The following is a 5,232-nucleotide window of genomic DNA, read 5'->3' as shown; positions in this document are numbered from 1 at the left end:
GGTCGGAATTCAAGGCAACATCAGAGGAGGCAACAACAAGGAGGGCAAAGCAGGGGAGGCAAATATAGGGGGATGATGCAAAAATAGAGGAGGCAACAACAGGGGAGACAATTAGGGGAGGCTACAGCAGGAGAGACAACAACAGGCAAGGAAATCTCAGAGGAAGCAACATCAGGGAGGGGAGTCAACATCAGGAAGGGGAGTCGACATCAGGGGAGTCAACAACTGGGGGGGGGGGCACTGGGGAGGCATTGGGGAGGCACTGGGGTGAGAGGCAAACATTGGGGAGGCAACAACTTAGGACCAAACAACTGGGGAGGCAACAACCGGGTAGGCACCACCGAGGGGGGGGGGGTGAAGAGGAGGGGGGTCAACACAATAACAGCGGAGGCAACAACAAGGTAGGCAACAATGGTTGAGGCAACCGGGGAGGCAACAACCGGGGAGGTAACTAATACCTCAAAAGCGTGGTGTAAGCACACATTAACAGCGGGATGGGTGAGGCACACACGACGGAGAACTATAACATACATCGATCAACATAATGAAACTATATCAGGCCACCCCTACTGCAGTTTTTAAGAGCACCTAAAAGAAACCACAATGACGTAGTCAATCTTCAGCCAAAGTCAGCATAAACCTTGATTTGCGTCCACTCAACATTAAAAGTTTAAAGTTTAGACTCCTTAGGCATTAAAACAAATTGTGAACAACTGTGACCCAAGTTGACCTCTTGGAAGTGGGACCATATCTGAAGAACTACACAACCGATTTTCATTTTTTCTTTCCAGTTTTAGACTCCTTAGGAATTAATATTGACTTTGAATAACAGTGACCTCATGTTAACATCTACTTCCAGGGCAACCGGAAGTGGGACCATATCTCAAGAACTATACATCATTTTTCAAACATGCATTTATCTATAGACTCCTTGTCATTTTATCACATTATCCGAGCAAAACAACACGGAACAGCTTTGTTTGTGTTCACAAACACCTACTTCTAGTATAATAATTGTATTTTTCAAAACATTGAATATCATATCGTGGAGCTAAGTGTATTCTACAATATTTTATTCGGATTATAAATGATCTTGAAGAGTAAAAATGGAATATCTATAAAATATTAACTAAATATACAAGAATTAACAAAATTGTAAACTTAATGTTGTTATTAAAAAAGTAGAGTAAATGGCTGTGTTTGAGCTAGTAGTAGCAACTTCCCACGGGGGTATATTCGATAAAATGGAATTAACGGGCACAAACAGGTATCAATAATTGGGTACTTTATAACAGTAATGTTGTGCACGAGGTGTGTAGTTAGAACAAAATATTGTCCAGCCCTACCCAAAAATTGAGATAAAATCCCCCCCCCCCAAAAGAAAAAAAAAAAACACAACACAACAACAACAATAACATCAACCATCAAGATTAGCTCATGGACTTTGTAGCCTCTTAGATTGTTCGGAATCTTTCCAGTCATAGACTCAAGGATTCGACTGTCCCATATATGTAGGCCTACTTGTAAAAAACAGTGTTGCAAAAAATAGTGTTGCAGTCAGCGCTCACAAAACGTAAACAATAATGTCATTATTATGTTATACATAATAATTTACAAAGAATTTCACTGCACCGTAAAAGCGGACCATAAAGCAGATACAATTGTTATATGTTTTTGTATTTAAAGTTCATTAGGTACAAAGTAACTTTCTAATGTGATAAATGCAGTATAACTACCTATTGTAAGTACATGTATAAAATATCATTATAGTGAATTCGTTAAACATCAACTTTTATATTATGTTAAAGCATAATTATAGGCTCAATGCATTTAAGCGGACCATAAAGCGGATACAATTGTATGTTTTTGTATTTAAAGTTCATAAGTTGTTAAGTATTTTTTTAATCTGATAAATGCACCATAACTACTTAATCCAAGTACATGTATAACATATCATTATAGTTAATTCGTTCAACATCATATTTTATATGTTAAAGCATAAATATAGGCTAAATGCATTTAAGCGGACCATAAAGCGGATACAATTGTTATAATTATGTTCATGCATTTGAAGTTCATTAGTTATTAAGTAACTTTCTAGTCTGATAAATGCAGTATTAACTACTTATTTCAAGTACATGTATAACAGATCATTATAGTTAATTCGTTTAACATTATCTTTTATGTTGAAGCATATTTATAGGCTAAATGCATTTAAAGCAATTGGACACTTTCGGTAAACAGTATTGTCCAAGGCCCACACTTCGTGTACCACAGCTTATATATAAAATAACACACCTTTGAAAATTAAGGCTCAATCGGTCATCGGAGTCGGGAGAAAATAACGGGAAAACCCAACCTTGTTTCCCCACGTTTCGTCGTGTCATGACATGTGTTTAAAACAAATCGGTAGTTCTCGCTATCGAGAATTGATTTTGTTTGTTAGTGTTTTCTCAAAAAGTAAAGCATTTCATGGAATAATATTTCAAGATAAGTCTTTCATCATTACCTTCTGTAAACCCTGTAAATTAATTGTAAATATGTGAACTTTTAATTTTTGTTTCTGTACCGAAAGTGTATAATGGCTTTAAGCGGACCATACAGCGGATACAATTGTTGTATGTTTTTGTATTTCAAGTTAATAAGTTATTAAGTAACTTTCTAGTCTGATAAATGCAGTATAACTACTTATTTCAAGTACTTAAGCATAATTATAGGCTAAATGCATTTACTAAACGGTTAAAGCGGATCTTAGCGGATACAACTGTAATAATACTGCAGTTATTTTACACGTTTGTACTATTCTTTTACGGTCACAACTACATTTTTAACTCTACTTCTTTTGATTAAGTACGTATAAATCATTAAAACAGTTCACTCACGTCCGATATCCAGACGACAAACAGTTATTTATCAAACGCTTTGGTTAACTACTTTGTCTTAAAGGCACTGGACACGCTTGATTGTGTGTATTCCAACATGCATAAAATAACAAACATGTGAACCGTTTGGCTTAATTGGTCATCGAAGTTGCAAGAGAATGATGAAAGAAAAAACACCCTTATTGAACAATTAATGTGTGTGCTTTGATGCTTAAAGGGACACTTTGCCTCGGATCTGGCAAGATGGCCCGTAAAAAGCGTTTCAAACCGTTTGTTACAAGTGAATAGTGGTTGGAAAGATGTTTTAAAAGTAGAATACCGTGTGTCTTACAAAAAAAAATACATTTTTTTAAATGGCTGCCGAATACAAAGTATATGATTCCAGGTCAAAAAGGTTTAGGTGCATGGATAGCTTATGGCCTCAACTTTCATGTGACACAAAAAAGCCCGAAAATAATTCATGATTGGGTGAGCACTGCTCACTTTTGTGAAGGGTATGAAAATTAGCCTGCACGGGATTGGGTCATCCCTTTGTGAGAGTCAAGTCCTTTGTAGCTTACAAAATTCAATCCAAGATGTTGCCTACCTCATAAGTAGCCAACATCTTTGACATTCCTTGTTTTCAATCAATTAACTTAATCCCCATCTGGTTATTAAGAAAAACCAATAAAGTGTTCAAATTCTCTTGAACTGAAATATGGGGTGAATGTTTTTATTCAAAGTCACAAAAACAAAGTCACAAAAATTAATAAAAAAACAAAAACATGGGACTTGCACAAGTTACATCACCACATCCTGACTCCCATGAACACACCACTGAGTATACCAGGGAATGTTATAGTGCCACATGCACAAAAAATACTATTGTTATTTACTCATGCATACACAAATGGTTTAATAAAAAAAATATTTTAAACCATTTAATAAACCTTAACGTACACTCAGCAAACCCAAACTGATCGTAATATTGATCATGAGTTTGTGATATCACCCTCACTGTTGTAAGCTCACAAATTGGAAGGCTACTTCCTGCGCAGCCTAATTTTCATACCCTACACAAAAGTGAGCAGCGCTCACCCAGGCATGAATTGTTTTCGGACTTCTTGGTGTCATATGAAAGTTAAGACCATAAGCTATCCATACATATACACATTTTCCCCCAGAACTGTATATTTTATTATTCGACAGCCATTTCAAAAGTGTATAGTTTTTTTTGAAGACACCCGGTATAAGACCCACACAATTGGGCACTCCCGTAACACCCCACATCAACGCACTGTTTCAAACTTACAGTAGTTTTTTTATAAGTGTATACCATTCCAAGTTATAATGCCACATGACAAAAGTACAATTTGTTGTTTACTCATGCATACACAAATGTTGTAATAAACCTAAACGTTCACTCAGCAAACCCAAACTGGTCGCAGTGTTGATCATGAATTTATCATATCACCATGATGTTTGTAAGCTCACAAATTGGAAGGCTATCTCCTGCGCAGCCTAATCGTCATACCCTACACAAAAGTGAGCAGTGCTTGGCCAGGCATGAATTATTTTCGGACCTCTTGATGTCCTATACAAGTTGAGACCATAAACTATCCGTAACTCTTTTCCCCGAGAATCGTTTATTTTATTATTCGGCAGCCATTTCAAAAGCGAGACAGCCGGTATAATGATCCAAAACAAATATGCCTAGAAAAAGCACGGTTTCTCTTTAAACAGCCAATAAAGGATGATCTCAAATTTAAAGATACTACAGTTTTCTAGCTGGAGTCCAATGAAATCATTAAAAACAATATAACTAGTCTCTTAACTCACGTTACAACAAGGTTAACAACTTTTTTCTACAGAACGCTTCTAGCCAAATTTCTGAAAAACGTGAGGGCAAACAAATCTGCAAAAAAGAAAAAGGAATGGTGACGTCAGTGGCGGTTGTTTGGTGTGGAAAATAGCGCCCTCAGTTTGCCAAAGCGTGGGAACTGTGTTTAATCCCAATTATGGGAATATCGTCACTAGCGTCAAGAGACATTTCAAATAGATAAGCCGTTTTTAACTCTCGGCTGAAAAAGCCGCGCGGCCGGATGCATTTTTGACACGAGTTATTCATTACTAAATTCAAATTTTGAGAGTAAAATGGCTGTCAACCGGTATCTACGATGTCTATTTGGCCATAAAAAGGTAATAGTTGAAATATTGAGATCATCCTTTATTGGCTCTTTAACATCGTGAACTAACATGGCACGCCATTTTTGTGGAGTCAAATTTTTGACGTTGGCCGACCGTGTTTAGTTCGCAAAACAAAAGGAAAATCGTGCTTACCATACTTGTACGGTTCATATTATTCTACTTT

This window comes from Asterias amurensis, chromosome 10, assembly GCF_032118995.1.
Source record: "Asterias amurensis chromosome 10, ASM3211899v1".
Taxonomy (NCBI): domain Eukaryota; kingdom Metazoa; phylum Echinodermata; class Asteroidea; order Forcipulatida; family Asteriidae; genus Asterias; species Asterias amurensis.
Note: the sequence above shows the minus strand (reverse complement) of the source record.